Source organism: Hylobates moloch, unplaced genomic scaffold (genome assembly GCF_009828535.3).
Source record: "Hylobates moloch isolate HMO894 unplaced genomic scaffold, HMol_V3 SCAFFOLD_1, whole genome shotgun sequence".
Lineage (NCBI taxonomy): Eukaryota > Metazoa > Chordata > Mammalia > Primates > Hylobatidae > Hylobates > Hylobates moloch.
This window is the reverse complement of record NW_026652276.1, coordinates 45047006-45067603: the sequence shown is the minus strand read 5'-3', so window position 1 is coordinate 45067603 and position 20598 is coordinate 45047006. Positions and strand designations below refer to the sequence as shown.

The 20598-nt window shown below is 40.1% G+C and overlaps 1 protein-coding gene and 1 pseudogene across 4 annotated transcripts in view; one reads left to right on the top strand and one right to left on the bottom strand.

The window, feature by feature from the left end:
* The window catches only part of ANKRD44 (ankyrin repeat domain 44), a 324166-nt gene that overhangs the window by 262061 nt on the left and 41507 nt on the right, over positions 1-20598 (bottom strand). The window lies entirely within an intron of this gene.
* LOC116810505 (ATP synthase F(0) complex subunit C2, mitochondrial-like) lies at positions 13002-13520 on the top strand (annotated as a pseudogene).

Genomic DNA, 20598 nt, shown 5'->3' with positions numbered 1-20598 from the left:
ATAGAAAGAGAGAGAGAGAGATTGAGAGAGAGAGGAGAAAGACATAGAGACATAGATACAGCTCCTATTGGTTCTGTATCTGTGGAGAACTCTGTCTAATGCAGGGACCAACTTGCAATGGAGGACTGCTGTAGTAACTAATCGTCGCTGCAAACATAGGAGGCTCTCTAGGGAGACGAGGGGGAGGAAGTCAAAGCAGGGGTAGCATGCGGTGTCCATGTGGCAGGAGATACTGAAGTATGTGTAGTTCAGGAAGTGGTGATGGTGGGGGTGCTGGAATTGAGTAAAAGTTTTATTTAGGGAGAACTAACAGTTTTAGCTATGCATGAAGAAAGACTCTTGAAAATTCTGTAATATATAAGAAAAGTGTGGTATACAGCTGATCTTGGTTATGAAAATCCCACTAGCTGGCCGAGTGCAGTGGCTCATACCTGTAATCCCACACTTTGAAGGCTGAGGTGGGAAGATGGCTTGAGGCCAGGAGTTTGTGACCAGCCTGGGAAACATAGTGAGACCCCGTCTCTACAAAAAAAATACGGTAATTAGCTGAGCATGGTGGTGCACACCTGAAGACCCAACTACTTGGGAGGCTGAGGCTGGAGGATGGCTTGAGCCCAGGAATTCCAGGCTAGAGCAAGCTATGATTGTGCCACTGCACTCCAGCCTGGGCAACAGAGTGAGACCTTGTCTCAAAAAAAGTAAAGAAATAAAAAAAGAAATTTTAAAAAGAAAAAAAAGAAAATCCCACTAGAAAACGCATTTGACAAGTAATTTTTATCAAGTCACTAAACCTTCTTGAAACAGGGCAAGATTGGTATTATTAAAGAGAAAGAGCTTCCCACTTTTGCTCTACATGTGGGAGAATGTGGTGGCCACTAACATACTTTTATTCAAACAGTACACTGGGGAGCAAAAAGTTTTTATAACACAGACAAGAAAATATACAACATCTTATTTATTTTAGAGATGTAATTTCAGCAAACACACTCAATAAAACACATAATCTCCTCATCAGCTGCACTAAAGTTTATTTTTAAACAGAAATTCAAAATATTTAAGCCATAATCCTATCACAGCTGCAGGAGGATCGTCAATGTAGAGTTACAGGTTTACATTCACTCTCACCAAAATGTCTTTCATTACGGCATTTATTTTGAGAATATTTATCATGTTGATAATGAAGGCAAAAAAGTCCATCTACATTTTACTTTCATTATCAAAGTAGTTTTCAAAGAAGCTTCTAGGTTTAAAATATATAAGACAGTTATTAAGATTAAAATTTAAAAGCATGTAATGAAAATCTTAACATGGAAAGTGAAAGGCTAATAGAAGACTGCTGACTTATTCCAGAAATCATAATCTATTCATGAAATTCATGGTGGTGGCATAATTTTAAAATTGCATTAGACAAGGACAGTCTTATCAGGCAGGGTGTTTTCAATTGCAAATAACAGAATAGCCAACTAAAATTTGCTTAAGCAATTTGGACATTTGATTTATCTCTCTTAACAAAATCTCTAGAGGTAGGTGGTCCTAGGCTCAGTAGGTCAGTGACCAGGTAGTTCAGTGGCGTGGTGATGTCATCGTAGGTCCAGGCTCTGCTCATCTTCTCACTCTGCCAGCCTTGGTTGTTGGCAGCCATCTCCTTGTGATTGCAAGATAGCTGCAGCAACAACACATCATCACACAAGGATGTCCAAAGCATGAAAGCTGGGGCCAGGGAGAGGCAATGGGTACATATCGCCCTGCACCTGTTTCTTATAAGGGAGGAATATCTTTCCCAGAAGACCCCAGTTGACTTCCGTGAAGTCTCACAGACCAGAACAAAGTCACATGCTCACTTCCAACCAATCTGTGGCAAATGGGAATAGGACTGCCACTAGCAGAGAAGCCTTCATTCATTCATCCCCTGAGGCTGGGCACACTGCAGCTGAATGCCTGAATAAAACTGTGGTCTGTTAGCAAGGAAGAAAGTGTGATGGGCAGTTAAGAGTGCCTCCCAAATGTAGGTGAAGAATAATAGCTTATATTGTTGAGCACATCTAGTACCAGGCACCTTACTATACACCTTATGTGCATTCTCTCACGTAATTCTCACTAGCTAGAGGCCATGATTCAGATGAGGAAACTGAGGCACAGAGTAGTGATACAGTTTCTCCAAGGTCTACACCCAGATAAGGGGTAGAAATAGGATTTAAATCCAGACAGTCTGACCCCAGAGCCAGCTAAGACTTTACGTGGGTAACTGCAAAAATGTAGAAGCAGAAAAGACAGCTGACAAGGCTACAGAATTCATTTTGGGTGGTAAGTTAGTTAAAGGAGAAGAGTTGTAAAGCCCTTCAAATTTCAGATGAAACACATCTCACTTCACCCATCTTCACTGCATTATGCTAAGAAAGAAGAAAAATTCTTGTGGTTAACAAGCTTTATACTTTTTCTTTTAAAATGTATTTTATTTATTACCAATATATTTTTAAATGTTTTTAAATTCACATATATTGCTAAAACCATAACAAAGATGTTTATTTCTTGATAGGTCTTTTATATATTTTATTATAATACACGTATTTACATTTTACTATGCTTTTTTCCAAACCTTTTTATTTGTTTACACTGTCTTCCTATGTTTTTGAGTAGCTTAAAAACATTCCATATTTTATTTGTCTGTTGTTGTCCATCCAAATTCTTTCTCATTTGTCACCATCAGAAATAACAGCACAATAAATATCTTTGTTCTTACAGCTTTTTTTTTTTTCTTTAGAATAAATTCCAGGGAGTGGGTTACTAGGTCAAAGAGTCTGGACAATTGTGTGACTTTTTACATCCACTGCCAATGCGTTCTCCAAAAGAACTGAACTAATTAACATTGCTGCCAGAAATGTAAGAATATACTCGTTTTCTGAGATCACATCAGCTTTGTTTTATTTATATTTATACTAGTTTAATAGCCATAAAATGGTTTCTCATTATTTTTTTCCTTCCATTTCTTTGATTTGGAGCGGAGTGTTTTTCTACAGGCATGCTTGCAAGTATTTCCTCCTGTGAAAAATCTGTTCTTACTCTTTGCCCATTAATCTTTCTGGATCTTGGTGCTGTTGTGATTCACATATTTCAAAACAAAGTTGGCTTAATTTTATTTCTGCAAACTGAATGCAGACTGAATGACTGGTTCATCTAGACTTACACTTGGGCGGACCCAAATTCCAGCTTGTTTCCTCAACCTCCTAAATTTCAACAACTGAGGCATAAATGTCAATCTTAGCTATAAAAATATGAAAAAGAATGTTTCCACTGCTTAGTTTTTTTCTTCAAAAGACATACTAGGGCTGCTATATTTGAAAATTCTAAGAGTAATATTAACATTTATGCATCAGTCCTTGTTTTCATAATCAACTACACTCTCCAAATAAAGGATTATTCTTTCAGTATGGGAATAATAGCCATGATAAAATATCTTTTGTGCCTTTATCCTAAAATTGCTAAGTACAAAATCAGAGGGGGAATAAAGCAGTATCTTCAGATTTTGTTTTGCTTAAATAGGAAAAAACTCCTTAAAATAACACATACACTAAAACTATTTAATCTTTCAGCAAAAAAAAGAACAGGCATTGGTATACAAACACTTTTGGACTCCACCACTCTGCCTGTTATCTATTTCTGTTACCTAAATATTTTTTCCCAAACCAGAATCCCTAAGAGAAACTTAAAATACAGATTCCTGCTCCCCCCGGCCCCACCCCGCCAAAGGTCTAACAAATCAAAATCCTTAGGGTTGCATCCTGAATATATATATATATATATATTTTTTTTTTTTTTTAGACGGAGTCAGAGTCTTGCTCTGTCGCCCAGGCTGGAGTGCAGTGGCGCGATCTCAGCTCACTGCAAGCTCCGCCTCCCGGGTTCACGCCATTCTCCTGCCTCAGCCTCCCGAGTAGCTGGGACTACAGGCGCCCGCCACCACGCCCGGCTAATTTTTTGTATTTTTAGTAGAGACGGGGTTTCACCGTGTATAACCAGGATGGTCTTGATCTCCTGACCTCGTGATCCGCCCACCTCAGCCTGTCTCACACCAGGCGTGAGCCACTGTATTTTTTAAATATTCCCCAAGTTTTCAAATATTTTAGCTGCAAAATTCTCTTTTTAAACTAAATCTTTATAAGAACCACAAGACTAATATTTATATTGATTTTTAAATGCTGCTAGGCAAAAGACCTGTATTTACTCCCGCAGTGCTTTGAAAAGAGTTTTTGAAAGATAGTTTACACCCTTAATTAATGCTTTACCTAAGAAAGAGTAGAGGCCAGAAACAAATGTTTTTGACTTTTTATAGTACCTGCTTTAAAAGCTCTTTGTAAGCTGACCATAGGCACAGATCACGTGGCATCCACTATCAATACTCATAAGTCTAATTGATCCTCAGGATGTTCCCTGAAGTATTCAGGAATTCTTAGTCCTATTACAAAGATTTTGTTGCTGTGATAGTGGTTTTGTTTATTTAGAAAAATAAAAGTCAAAACAACAGCTCCTGTATAACGATGGTACAACCATGAGTAATTTTATTTTTTCAAGCATTTCTTTAACGTCTTGAGGAAATGATTTTTATACTTCAGAGAAAATTAAAAAGGGGTCATTAAAAAACCTGGTGGCATTCCCAATTTATCTACTGATGGCTTTTGAATTCTTCTTACTGTCAGTTAGGAGGCTGACATTATCTCAGTTATTAAGATTATTAGAATCTTATTCTAGGATATCAATAAACATAGTGGATAGTTTATTAATGTATTCAATAATGTCAATGTCCATATTATCCTACTGCTATATATTATCTACACACACACACATACATACATATTCCACGCATGTCAATAAAAATAGTAGGTGGTTTAATAATGTCTTCAATAATGTTGATTTCGGCATTATTCTGCTAATATGAATTATGCTATATATATTTATTCCATATATATGTAGAATATATATATAAAAAGAAACCTGTAAGAACTTGAGACCAGAAAGATATTAATGTAGACATCTCCATAAGTCAATTCTTTCCTAACTCTCCAAGATATTCCCATGTAGGTGTTTAAATCACAGAAAAGTACTTCTGCTGGAATCTCACCTAGGTAAAGAGAAAGCACTGCAGTTAGTTTTGTCTTCTTTCTGTGGCCCAGAAAAACAAAGTCACACTATGTGAAGTAGGCTATGAGGAGATACAGACAGGCGACTCTATGTGGCCTGCAAGTGAAAGAGTTAACTATTTACAAGCCCACTGATGCCTCCAACCAACACTGGCTAAATTTCATTATTCTGCCTCATTCCAGAAACACACTCATAACCTGCACAGGGTTCTTGAAAGATTACACTAATGTTTCTTAGCCCAGCCACCCACAATGGGAATATTCTGTACACAATTCTGTAATACACAAGCAGCGAATCTTCTGGCCTCACGTAACTAAAACAAGCAAAAGTACTCAATAACTCAACATGGTTTCATGTTAAACTTTCAACTCCAAGACCAGGCACGGTGGCTTATGCCTATAATCCCAGCACTTTGGGAGGCCAAGGTGGGCAGATCACCTGAGGTCAGGAGTTTGAGACCAGCCTGGCCAACATGGCGAAACCCCATCTCTACTAAAAATACAAAAATTAGCTGGGCCGGCGGTGGCTGCCTGTAATCCCAGCTGCTCAGGAGGCTGAGGCAGGAGAACCTGGGAGGCAGAGGCTGCAGTGAGCTGAGAAAGCGCCACTACACTCCAGCCGGGGCGATGCAGAGAGGCTCCGTCTTAAAAAAACAAAACAAAACAAAACTTCCAACTCCAGCCTGTAATTGGCCAGAAATGTCAGTACTTTCTGAACTATCCTACCAAAGTGTCCTAACAGCAGAGGAGCATCCCTTAAATACAAAATTAATTATTCTCCCTTATGGTTATCTTTAAAATTCTTGCAAATGTTCCACCTTAGTGTGTGTATATGTGTATAGACACACATACATACATCATACACACATACACACACAGATACATATATTTGCTTTAATATTAAAATCATGTTTCTTCTAAAAGTAGGGGGGAAACTGATACTCTAGGAGTATGTTCCACCTTACTGTGTGTGTATATGTGTGTATAGACACACATACATACACACACACACACACACACACATATATATATATTTGCTTTAACATCAAAATCATGTTTCTTCTAAAACTAAGGGGAAAATTGATACTCTAGGCGTATGTACTAGTTGTACTGTGGCACTTCATCATGTACCCAGAGGGGTGCACACCTGTCAGATTAACTGCCTTTTCCAAAATGCTCCCCTTCCATCAGTGAAACACATCTACAAATCAAGTTCATAAGAGCTATTTGTCCAAGGTGCTGCCCTGAGGCCCAAGACAATAGTTAACTGAACCAGAGAAGTACTCAGCTCAGGGCAGTCAAGGAGATTCCCTGTCCAGAGAATGTGAGAAGGAGATGAAGAGTGAGTGTCGGTCTCTCTTTGGCTGAACCTGTAGCCATATATTCCACGACTATGGTCCAAGAAGTCGGAAAGGCGGTCTTTAGAAAAGGAAGGAATGAAGAAGACACTCAGAGAGAAGCAGACACCAGAGGTAGGATGGGAATGCTGCCTGTTCCTCGCAGAGCCCTGTCTGTGGGGTTACGCTTCCTGGGACTGGGCTCCAATCATTTGGAAGCTCAGCTCCCTGAGTAGTCACCTCAGCATACACAGAACGTTCATGTGAGAAACACAAGCTAAGTGACAAAAAAAGGCAGGCACAGTAGAGCAGCCTGGGGCCTTATTCACCAAGAGGTAAATCACTTGCTGTGGGCACACCCCAACTCTGAAAGAAAAACCAAATTAACAACCATGCAAGCTCCTATTTGAATATAAGCTAGGTACCCCTTCTTATCTAGCAAGAAGGAATAAACCTAACATGACTTGCATTAAACGTCATAGTTTTGGAATTGAGAATCTGTAAATTGTAAGTTATGGCCCCAAAACAAAAAGAAGAACTACAGGCCTGCCTTTGAACTTCCTTTTTTCCAGGCTGTTACATGCTTTGCTGTTGCCACTGACAGTGTGGTAAGAGGCGGCCCCCTGGGTTTCCCCAGCCAGGCTGCTCCATCGAAGGCAGCTACACAGCGGCCAGGACAAGCCAGCCAGAGCCAGTAGGGCTGGAGCCCTGACAAAGGCAACGACGCTCCTGGAGTCAGATAATGAAAGCCAGAGCAGGAAGGACCCTGCGCTTCATGTAAGACGTTCACCAAATAAAGAAATGTTTAATCACGCATCTGTGCTGTACATCGCAGGAGCCTTTGAAAAGAGTAATGCCTGGGTGCAGTTTAAAAATAAGGAATCTTAATCTATCTGGTCTAACTTTAGAAAATTGTTTGGAGGGGATTCTTAAGATACTCTGAATTTATACTTTCTTAACAGGGGCTGTCTTTTGTATATATGGTTTGTGAGAATATGTGTGATTGATCTGTAATTTGAGCCTCTTTTCAAAGCTTATAGTATCATTGGATTCATACCACTTTCATTTAATGCTCTAGATGGCAGAACACTAAGACCTAAGAAATTAAAAAGGGAAAGATTTCAGATAATGAACTAGTTTCTAGTGACTGTCCAACAGTGGACCGCCAGGCTCGTTTCTAAATCACTAGGTGTCTAAACTTGACAACAGTTAAGACTAGATCCCTAACTGTCAGGAGCATGAGTACAAAAGATTCCTGCTGTTCTATGATGTGTTTCTGACTATGTGTCTTTGAAAGACCTTTCAACTTTAATGCTCCAAAATTTAGATGTTCTCCATATGCTAACAGCTTTATAAAAAGTAAATGTAAGCACGGCAGAGCCAAAAGACAACTTGAACACAAGTTATCTACATCAAAGTAACAAAACCAATGTGCATTTGTCTTTACACCACGAAATAAATCAAATTGAGACAGATGGACAGGAAAAAAAATGTCATGAACCTGAAGTTAAACATCTACTTTTCAGGCTCGAGTTTTTAAAAAATACACTTCTAAGATTCTTTCCCAAGAAGGCTTCATGCATATACAAATACATTAATCCCCCTTAGAACAGATTTAAAACAAAGACCTTGGTGTTTCAGAAAATGGCATACAAAAAGAGGAGGATGTAAGGCCCTGTGTATAAACAAGTCAAGAAGCTCGTATCCTAAGCTAATTGCTCCTATGCAATTTGAGGCAGCCACATCACCCTAGTCCAGGACTTCCATGTACTCTCAATAAATCATAAACTGTCCTGTAAGGGGGCTTCAGGCTTCTCATAGATCACAGATCAAAGACAAAGTCTATAAAGAGAGAGGAAGGAGAAAAAACTGTATTCATGCTTTGGGTGCCTCAGGAGGTACAGAACAGAGAGAAGTCAGCTGATGTCTCCAAACCTACAAGCAGCTCATCTTCAAAAAAAAAAAATGGAAGAATAGGTGAAAACACCAATCCAATCCCCAAGAAGAAAGCACTCTCCTCACAAAGGTTTAGTGTTTAAAATTTCAGATGCCTGAGCTTAAGCAGACTCCAGGACTCTCTTGGAGGTGGCAGCTATCACTGTGTGGGATTTCTTTATAGTCAGGATGATTAGCTCTCTTTCAGATCATTTTGCAAAGGAAGTCAGTGGGACAAATGTGAGTACCATGTAGACCCACCTGGGAAAGCTAAATACTTACCAGTTCAGTTTGGTATGACAATAGTTTTTAAGAGGTATTCTTTAAAAAACAAATTAAAAGCACACAGAAACACAGTTTTTTTGTTTTTACTTGATTAAAAGAATCAACAGACAGTAACAGTCAGCTTTTTAGTGATTATTATAAAACTTCGGGAAAAAAACAATCATGACTTTCTTCGGTTCCTTTTTCTTTTATTTAGTATCTTAAAACAATTAAATATTTTTGCACAAATTTTTTATTGTGTAAAGTATACATAAAATTTACCATTTTATAACTAAACGAGTATAACTGGATTGTTGTAACACAAAGGATAAATGCTTGAGGGGATGAATACCCCATTCTCCATGATGTACTTATTTCATATTACATGCATGTAACAAAACATTTCATGTACCCCACAAATATATACACCTACTATGTACCCACAAAAAATAAAATTTTTTAATTTACCATTTTAACCATCTTTAAGTGTACAGTTCACTGGGATTAAGTACATTCACATTATTATACAACCATTACCATCATTCATCTCCAGAAATTTTTCCCCATCCCATACTGAAACTCCATGCCAATTAAACAATAACTTCCCATTGCCTCCTCCCTTTATCCCTGGTAACCACTATTCTACTTTTCTGTCCCTCTGAATTTGAATACTCTAGGTACCTTATATAAATGAAAATCATATAACAGTTGTTATTGCATCTGGCTTATTTCACTTAGCATAATATCTTCAAGTTCAGCTATGTTGTAGCATGTGTCAGAATTTCCTTCTTTTTTATTTTTTATTTTTATTTATTTATTTATTCATTTATTTTTGAGATGGAGTCTTGCTCTGTCACCCAGGCTGGAGTACAGTGGTGCGATCTTGACTCCCCGCAACCACTGCCCCAGGTTCAAGCAGTTCTCCTGCCTCAGCCTCCCAAGTAGCTGTGATTACAGGCATGTGCCACCATACTCGGCTAATCTTTTTTTTTTTTTTTTTTTTTTTTGGATTTTTAGTAGAGACGGGTTTCACCATGTTGGCCAGGCTGGTCTCGAACTCCTGACCTCAAGTGATCCACCCACCTAGGCCTCCCGAAGTGCTGGGATTACTTTGGGAATTCTGTACTAGGCCAGAATTTCCTTCCTTTTTAAGGCTGAATAATATTCATATATATATATATATATATATCACATTTTGTTTATCAATTAATATGTCATTGGACATTTGAGTTGTTTCCATCTTTTGGTTATTGTGGATAATGCTGCTATGAACATGAATGTACTAATATCTGTTCACCTCTCTGCTTTCAATTCTTTTGGATATATAACCAGAAGTAGGATTGCTAGATCAAATGGTATTTCTATATATAACTTTTTGAGAAACCACCACACAGTTTTTCATGGCAGCTGCACCATTTTACATTCCCAACAGCAACGCACAAGGTCTTCAATTTCCCCACATCCTCACCAACATTTGCTGTTTCTGGTTTTCAGATAGTCACCCTGATGAGTATGAAGTGGTATCTCATTTGTGGTTTTGACTGGCATTTCCCTAATGATCAGTGATTGCTCCATTTTCTTCTAAATGGTGTTTCAAAATGTTTCTTCTTGTTTTGTTTCAGTATCTCTTTCTGTAGGATAGAAATGTAATGCTTGCTCTGAGTAGATATTCATGAAGTGCTCTGGGAGTTCTGAAGAACTTCCAACACACTAAGAAGCCAGGGATTCCATTATTCAGGTCTCAACCACCTACCAAACCTTGCAGCCTGGACAGGAAGACATTGCCAAGTTTCCTTCTAGGCTCTTAAAGACTAGGTAAAGCAGCCTTAAGCACAGTCCTCCTACAAAGGCAATAATGTAAGTTTTTATTGTCCAGGAAGATTAATGAACTGGGTGAGTAAACATGAAAAGCAGGATGGTCCCAGGACTCTGGACCCAGGGATGCAAGTTTGGGCCATTGAGTCCAGCATTGCAGCTCTTACCAGGGGCCTCCCCTGAGTAGTTCCTGTGCACTTATATACATCTGTGTCCCCCCTCCCAGAGCTAAACACTAAGAACACAACATAGGAACAGATTCAACCTTAAGAATAACTTTGTAAACCTAAGAAACAAAAACAAAGGTACTTGGAAGATATGGGAGTTAAAAATCCAGTTTTGACACAGGTCCTTGTCAAATTCCCCCGATCTAGGTTCCTCTTGTCTAGCCCACCATGATTGCCTGGACTTCTGCAGATAATCTCTTTCCCTTCTGCATCTAAGCTGATCCAACCCTCCTTAGGCTGCCTGAGAAAACTTCACTTTCAAATCTTTTCTCCTTTTTGTTAAACTGTCGTCCTCCAATTCATAGTCACTAATTCAACAGCCAACAAGTATATGCCACAGACTCCAACGTGCAGGTGCTGAGCTTGGCACTAGAGACACCATGATGAATAAGACCAGGCCCCAGCAGGAAGGACTTGCTGTAGAGGGAGCCTGCCTTCTCTAGGTTCTTACTTTATCTAAAATGCTAATGTATCTCCTGGGGCATATAACCACCTTTTGGTCATCTATAAATAGAGTCACTTGCTATAACTCATTGAAAAGAATGTGATTCAGGAGTTTCACATTTGTGTGGGATTCCCATGAGTGTGCCTGTTAATTTGAGGGGGAAAAAAGAAAGAAAGAAAAGAATGTGGTCCAATAAAGAACATAGGCTATACTATCTTATATGAGTTTGAGCAAAATCACTCATCAGTGGCCTCACCTGAAAAATGGTGACTACTTTTCCTAGAAATCGAGACCTGAACCAAACAATTTTTTAAAGGGAAGTTCATCAAATGCTTTTTTGCCAACCAAAAAAAAAAAGAAGAAGAAAAAAAGACAGACAATCTTTTCTTTAAAAAAAATGTTTCTCTTCTAATTGTTTTCTTTTCTAAAAACATAAGTCTGTACGCCAAAGATAAAGCTTTGATGACTGTACACACCCTGTCTTCTTCCATAGTAACTGTTATTACTGCTGAGCCTTCTGAAAAGTGTTTAAGGAGTGATAACAAGGGACCCTAGAGAATCTGAGACTTTTCGTTGCTAAACAAAAAATCAGAACCATGCTTGAGACGTTATACTACTAAGACAACAAGAACATTTGTCTCATATCAAACAAGAGACAGGGCCTGCTAACCGCAGTGATGGCCAGAAGAGACAGCCTGCAAGTCTAGTTCATCCTTATGAAGAAAACAGGATCTGAAAAAAACTCACACCTCGAAATCATCTCTTCTGTGTGATGGGATAAGAGAAAAACCGAGGGCAAAATGCAAATTCACATGCAACTAGAAATCACAACTAAAAATCTATAATGTATGATATGTGCTAGGCTTTACAATAAGAGTCTATGAGAAACAGCTTACTTCCTACCAGCCAGGACAAAATATTCGCACACTGTTATACAAACAAATCTTCCTAGCCATACGGTAGTTCCCTCTGATAGAGCACTCTGGGCAGAGAGCAATAAACAAAATCCAGACAGGAAGTAGCCAGAAAGAATAAATGGCAGAGCTTTCTGGCAGTATCTTCCTGTAGAGAAACAAGAGACATCTTTTTATTTTAATAAAATTATCTTAGAACCCAGGCTCTAAAATTACTTACTAATATGATTCCCCACAGAGGTGGGGAAGTTATAAATGAGGTTGTAGTGTTTTGGCTCCATTCCTAGAGTCAACATCATGAAGTGAACACTCTATTTACTGACCACTGACAACTCCAGAATCAAATTCCCATCCAGAATGAACAATTTTGACCTACCCCCTAGTGGGTACCCTTTCTGAAGCCTTTTCTCATTTTAAGGCATATTGATTTGTGCTAATGGAAATTCCATGTAAAAATTTCAACCTACCAAAATGAGTGCATTCTTTCCACAGAAGAATGTTTGAAGAAACTACAGTTGCTTTTAAGTTAAGATTGACAGGCCAGGCATGGTGGCTTATGCCTGTAATCCCAGCACTTTGGGAGACCGAGGCGGGTGGATCACTTGAGGCCAGGAGTTCAAGACCAATCTGGCCAATATGGTGAAACCCCGTCTCTAATAAAAATATAAAAAATTAGCAGGGCATGGTGGAACACACCTGTAATTCCAGTTACTTGGGAGGCTTGGACAGGAGAATCACTTTAACCCAGGAGGCAGAGGTTGCAGTAAGCCGAGATCACGCCACTGCACTCCAGCCTGGGAAACACAGTGAGATTCTTTTTCAAAAAAAAAAAAAAAAAACTTTAACAATACATTCAAAATTTACTTTCCTAACATGGATATCTAAATAATATATTAAGCAAGATATAAATATTGCATGATATGCTCTGGTGCTGTCTGTGAATAATAATGCCTCTTTAAAAGGTGTTGTGTCTTCCCTGCACTGGGCGCAGCTCTCCTGCCACAGCCCCTCACCCCCTGAAAATGTACACCTGCTCCAAGTTTGTCTCCACTCCCTCCTTGGTCAAGAGCGCCTCACAGCTGCTAAGCCATCCTCCACCTGCAGTGGTGCTGAAATAACCAGAGACACTGACAGGTGAGAAACTCAGCAGCTTGGCAGTCTCACGTCCCCTTACCTCACTTGTCCCTGGCCGCAGCTTCGAAACCAGCACCATTTCAAGGGACATCGACACAACAGCTAAGTTCACTGGGGCTGGGGCCACCACAGTTGGGGTGGTGGGCTCTGGGGCTGGGATTGCGACTGTGTTTGGGAGCCTCATCATTGGTTATGCCAGGAACCCTTCTCTGAAACAACAGCTCTTCTCCTACGCCATTCTAGGCTTTACCCTCTAGGAAGCCATGGGGCTCTTTTGCCTGATGGTGGCCTTTCTCATCCTCTTCCCCATGTGAAGCAGCTGTCTCCACCTCCCATATTTCTTTCCCCCATGTCTCGTCAGCCCTGTATGTTTCTTTTCCTGTACCTCCCCAGGTGGCTGGGGAACATGGTTGGCTCAGGGTTTGACAGAGGAAAGACAAATACTGTATTAATAAGAAAAAGAAAAAAAACGGTGTTATATCAAGTTTGAATTTGCCTGAAAGCCACAGCAGTACAGGAACACTGAAGGGCAAATGTCACTATTCCAGTGTAGCAGAGGCTCCTAGCTGTCTCCCCAGTGTCCATCTTCTCTTTCCTCTATAGTAACAGAAGCCTTAGCTAGGCACATGGCTGCCTCCCTAAAGATTACATTTCCTAGCCTGTCTTGTAGAAAATTAATTATGTGATTGATTCTGGCTAATGGAATAAGATGTTTTCAACTTCCAGGTCATGTTCTTAAAAGGAAAGGAGGCTAGAAGCCCGGTACAGTAGTATGCATCTGTAGTCCCAGCTACGCCTGAGGCTGAGGCAGGAGGATCACTCGAGCCTAGGGGCTTGAGACCAGCCTGGGCAACATAGTGAGATCATGTTTCTTATTTTAAAAAGAAAAAAAAAGAGGAAAAGGAAAAGAAAGGAGGCTGCCCTCCTCTTTCCTACTTCCTTTTCCCATAGTGATAGAAGGTGGAGCAACTATCTTAGCTGAAAGATAGAAGCTATGTGGTACAGATGGCATAATAATAAAAGAAAACTTTATCCCCAACATCATGGAGTCATCTTCTCAGTCTCGGTTTGTTTATGCTCAGACCATTATAGATGAGAGTAAAATAAACTTCTGTGTTCTAATTTTGACCAAATAAGTATCCCAACTAATACCTCTCTTGAAGCACTTTGAATTCAACTGCTATCTTTTGTTTTGATAGCCATTCCTTAAGCAGAAAGCACCCTGGATTTCTTGAAGGGAATTTCCCAGCATGTTTTCAGCATGCACTGTCAGATTTTGATGATAGCATCAATCTTTTTGAGTTTTTAGTATCATTTTTCACAATCCTTGAAGTCAGAGCTGCAATAAATAGTTCATAACATGGGGTAGATTTCCTCCCTTTCCCTCACGGCATCCTCACAGAAGGAGAAAGTCTCCGGCTCTAGCACCCATCCAGTAAAGGGCTAGTCTTGTCTTCCCCATCTCTGTCTCTAGTCAGAGATGGCAGGATGCTCCTGGGCACTAGAATCCTTCACATCATTTATAATATGGGAACCTTTCCTTAACCTTTTCCAGACTGCTGAGGGTGATTAGAAAATAACATTTCCCAAGTTCAAGAAATCAAAACCCATGACTCTATATCCCAGACAAAATGGACAAAATACTTAGGGCAAAGTTACCAGGTCAGCTTTCATAGGCTCCTTAAAAATTATATGGTTTTCTTTTAAAAGACACCAAAAGTTCTCAATTTTTAATGGTCATTGCCATTTACAAAATAAAAACGATAGTTGGCTCAATGACAAGGACAGTAAAAGAGTCAGCAGCATCTTGGGCACACTAAGAAAACCCAGTAAACCTCCCACAGAATTCAGTCCTCATAGAAATATTCTGTCCAACATCAACCCCAAATCCCACTCTAGCCAAAAATTCAAATAAGTGCAAAGACATCATGAGCCCATTCCACATGCCAGGTAGCTTTTTCTTATTTTAGACAGAGAAATGCTAATATACTTCCTTAAGTAACAGCGTTTTTTTTCTTTCTTTTTTTTTTTTTTTTTTTTTTTGGTGGGGAGACAGAGTCTTGCTCTGTCACCCAGGCTGAAGTGCAGTGGCATGATCTCAGCTCACTGCAACCTCTGCCTCCTGGGTTCACGTGATTCTCCTGCCTCAGCCTCCCGAATAGCTGGGACTATAGAGGTGCGTCACAGCACCAGCTAATTTTTTGAATTTTTAGTACAGACAGGGTTTCACCATGTTGGCCAGGCTGGTCTCGAACTCCTGACCTCAAGTGATCTGCCTGTCTCAGCCTCCCAAAGTGCTGGGATTACAGGTGTGAGCCAGCACGCCCGGCCAGTAACAGCTTTTTAAAAATGAAGTCATGGGCTACCTCTTTTTTTTTCTTTACTGTCTCCGCCTTGTCTAATAAAAATGACAGAGCATTTTGTTTCATGATTCTCTATCTCCTAAGTGTAGGGTTTCTCATATGCAGAGAGTATTATAATTGAGACCATTTAGGAACAAAGCATATTAAATGTTACCATGAAAATACTGCAAACCAATGGGTATCACTTTCCTTTAACACTTGAAAAAGCACATAATTCCATGATATTAAAAAGAGAGACAAAAAGGAATGTTTTTAATAATATTTCAACCCTTTGGCTTTATTAGCAGTATCACATAAGAGTTCTAATCTGAAAAACCTATGTTTTCACAAATTGAAATCGAGTAGTAAAAGCATTTTGTCACATCCTCCAAGGGCTAAAATGTAAGGCATAATGACATAGCCCTATATAAAAATGACCTTCAGTAAAAATAATAAATCAAATGCTCACTCTCCAAGCAGAATGTCACAAACTGAATACCAGGTAAAAGGAAAGCTGTACATGAAGGCGTTGTGCTTTCATAGGAAAATGATTGCTCGTGCAAGTAGAACCTATTGGAGGAGTGGTAGCCGCCTGGCCAGGCTGGAACTCATAGTCTTTCAGGGGTTCAACTGGAGGTGAAGACTGTCTAAAGAATTCGCCACCAAGAACCATCATTTTCAGTACTTTCTGATTAAGGACCAAAATAAAAGCTCAGTAGCTACTTCATTTTGATAATTTTTAGAAAGCCTCAAATAACAGCTAACAACTTTATATAAGGATGCCAGAAGAAAGGAGGAAAAATGGAAAATTACAGTTGAAATTACATCCTTAAGACAGCCAGTTAAGCCACTAATATACAAACAGATCTCAAGTCTGCTGTCTGACCCAGAAAACCACAGATGAGGCATTCATTTTAGGACTAATTACACAAACATTAAGTCACTCCATTTTTCACCTTTTATATTTAAAATTTTGGCATTTTCCTCCCTTTTTCTTTACACGAACTGAATGACAGTCCCTAACCAAGAGACTTGACCTTGGAAATGGGAAATCATCTAGTATGGGCATGCAGGAGTGTCACTAAACTCTGTATAACTTCAGGCAAGTCATTGCACCTTTCTATTCTGCCATTTCCCCACCAGCAAAAACAAACTGCACTTCCTACGACCTGTTGTGATGAAAAATGAAATACTCTAAGTAAGTCAAGCACCTCAGAGGCTTTCAATGTGTTTTATGACATTCATAGAGTCAGTTTTGAGCATCTGAGAAATAATCTCTTCCATTTAATCTTCTATTCACAATATAGAAACATGACCTACACAGTCTATTAAAAATAATAAAGGCAAAAAGTTTGACCCTCTCAGGTCATGGAGAATTACTTTCTCTGAAAAGCCCAGTCTTCAAGATTAATATCCAAGAGGACAGGGGTTTTGTCTGTTTTGCTCTGTAACATATTCTCAGCACCTAGAACAATGCCATATCAAGGCATTCATTAAATATTAGATGAATGAATGAATAAAGGTTTAGCCTGAATAAACATGGAAATCTTTTTATTTTAGCTATTTTAGGTAGACATCTTAAAATGTATAGTAGCATTCTTCCTTATCATCTTGAGAAAATTATAAGGACATTTTGCAGATGACTAAGGGTTGCCATTGTGAACATTCTGTATTTCAAGGATGCTCTCAGTGTCTTTTAAAATGCTAAAATCACTCCAGAATCTTTAATGTAATTTTTCAGCTCCTTTATGCATTTATCATTTTTCCCATCCTCCCCCACTTTTCTAATTGGTTGTCATTTCTCCCTATTGTGAATAATTGGCTGTTGCTAATTTATTGTGCACTTAAAAGCCAATTAGCCATGTGTCTAAAGTAAGAGTACATGCCTCTGAGGGCCTAAGGCCTTCTCCTAAGAGTAAAAAATACGATCCTTAGACTTTGCCACATCTATGTTTGGCTCAATTTTTTAATGTTTCTTGATTCTCCACCATGTTCTAGATAGGTAAAAGGCCAGATAGCTAAGTTCCAAATAAGTGTACCCAGTCAATTCATGCTGAAATGACATGCTGTGGTACTAAGAGGCACTTGCTCCATGAGACAGCGTATCTGAAAACAACGGCTCCAGATAATGCTGGTTATCTAAGTAAGCAGCTGGTTCAGGGCTAGAGTAGGGGTGTCCAAGACAAAGCACCAAGAGTGGAGGGAAGATTGTCTCTCCGTGCTGAGCGTCCAAGGGAAGAAGCCATTCCAGGGAAGCTGGGGTCGGGGTAAGACACCAAGGCAGGAACTGAGAAAATCACCAGAATCGGGGGCAAGGAAGAAATCACAACTTGGGAACAAAGCCAAAGCCCAGTCTCCCAACAAGGGGCACAAAGGCAAGGCCAGACCTGACTTGACACAGGATTTCAGGGTCAGGCTGGAGCTCCTTAAATCCTTGGATCCAGAATGGGATCTCCAGGAAGGAGCCAAATGTCTTAGACTGTGGCAAGGCTGAGGGACCCAGCACAGGTTTTACGATAGGAAAAGAAGGGAACAGTGTGGCCAACTACTTCCTTCACCATGGCCCAAGGGCATCACAATGGGAAGGATAAGGTGAGGGATACCCCAGAAGCTGTGGAGCTGATCTATGAAGCCCTTCTATGCCCAGCTTCAGCACACGTGCCGTGAAAATCTATCAGTCTTTTTAACAGCAAAGGTAGAAAGAGTGGTTCAGGAAGATAAATCTGGAGAAAGAAGCATCTGAGATGCACTGGGGCAGGGGAAATAGGAGGCAAAGAGATGACAAGTTATCCGAGAACAATGTGATGAAGGCTCTGACAATTTCCAACTTTGGGCAAGAAAAGAGCAAAACTATAATTTTTTGTGACTTTCTGTGAACCAAGCACAATGCTGGCATTTTTCACATTCGTTATCTCATTTATTCCTCACTTTAAGTCTGCAAGAGAAATATACCATTCCCATTTTATAGGTGAGGAAATGAAAATCCAGAGAGGAAAGGAATTGTAGTAACGTGGTGTGGATGACAGAGATGGGATTCACTCTGGAATGATCTGATTCCAAAAGCTGATTGAACTTGCACCAGCTGATACCCAAGTGACTTTTTTAAAATGGAAGAATGGGGTGAATGGGATAAGGAGGGGGTCTGTATGTATGCATGCATCTGCTGTTCATGGGCTTAAGGAATCAGCCTGGACTGAGACCTTCCTCATATGCCCTGCCTTCACTCCACAGAACTGGGAATCCATCAGACTGGAGGCTTTCATCCCTAGGATGCCTCCCTAACACTGGGGAAATCGTGTTTTAAAATGTTTTTTTAAATTGTAATAATCTAAAGCTACCTATCTAATCTGTGTTGATTGCTCAGGATGTATCTCGTGGAACCTTAGATTACAGCTGGTTTGGGGAAAAATATGACTCAGATAAGAAATGCATACTCAAAAAAAGTCCAACATTTCCATGAAAAGCCGTTAAGCTTTGGGGTGCTGGTAAGGTTTTGTTGTTTTTTTTTTTGATCTGGGTGCTACTCATAGAGCATATTCATGAAGATATATACTTATTAAATGTGCTCTCTTCCACACGTATAGTATGCTTCAAAAAAGTTTTTAAACTACCAGAGCAGAGTAACATTTTATCCCTGCCCTGTTCCAGTGTAAACTGGCCTTTTATAAATAAGCAATAAAGCAGGGAAAGTTTGAATACGGAGATAGGAGCAGTAAGGCTCCTCTCTCCTAATGGAGATCCACTAGAAGAAGCACTCTACTCATAACCAGAAGGCTGTTGCCTTGGAAACGCGAGCTGTAACTACTGCAATCACACCTCGGGAGCAAAGATGGCCAAGATCTATTTCAATTCTTAGATGCCTCGAGGAACCGCAGATGACTGTAACTATGGAAGATAGCCAATCTGTAGTAATGAAGAAGCGCATGCTGGAGTTAGAAACGCTGCAATTGAGAAAGGAAAAGAGGGGGCAGGGGAAGAAGGAGAAGATAGAATTGAAGTATAACAAGTAAAGCCTAATCCAAGAACTGCAGAGCTGAGGGGCTCTTGGTGGCATTTCTTTAAGCCATGCCACCCTCTAGTTTATTGCCCATCTACTACCTGCCAAACCATGCTAGGTGCTGGGAGGACAAAGCCAGGAAAAGACACACTCAAAGCAGCCCATGGGAAGTATAAGTACCCTGGGACCAATTAACCTCAGTGTGCAAAATGGGTACAGGAGGCTTCAGAGAGATGGTGGCATTTTTAAGCTAGAACTCAAAGAACATGTAGGAATTTCCCAGGCAGAGAAGACTGAGGAGAGACATCTCAGACAAAGGGAGGTGCAAAGGGCAGAGACATGAAACAGCACATTCTGTTTTTCAGCAGGGTGGCTACCTGCAATTCTGGATGGGACACTTCCATGTCTGGTAGATTGTCCCACACACTGTAGGACATTTGCTGTCTCAGACCCTACCCACTCATTGCTGGCAGCCAACTCCCAATCATGACAACAACTAAAGTAATGCCCCTCCCACATTTCCAAATGTTCTCAAGGATGGCGGGATGCTATTGCTCCCAGTTAAGAAGCCCGAGAACCTGGGGGAACAGATATGTGGCTGGAGCAGGGGTTGGGGGACAGGGGTGGGAGGTGAGGATGAGAATGCAGGTAAAGATCAGAGTTAAGGCCTTGCACATGCCGCTCGGGAATCAGACTCTATGCCAGATGTGGAGGAGAGAGAACAGACTCTAAAGCAAGTATGGAGGAGGCCAAACTTACAAGACTTGGCAACTCATGGGATCTGAGGAGGTGGAGAAGAAAAAACATTGAAAGAATAAAAAATAATCCCCACAGTTTTCAGCTTGGACAACTGAGTAAACATTAGTGGCACCAAGCAAAGTAACGAATATAGGAGTAAGAGCAGCTTTGGAGGGGGATGGAAAGGTGAGGTGGAAAATGAGTCCGAAGCCCTTCAGGGACATCCAGGTGGAATTTCTAAGAAGTAATAAACAGCAGACTAAACGCAGAGGAGAGACATCTGGGTCAAAGGTAAAAGAAACCTTAGCATTTAAT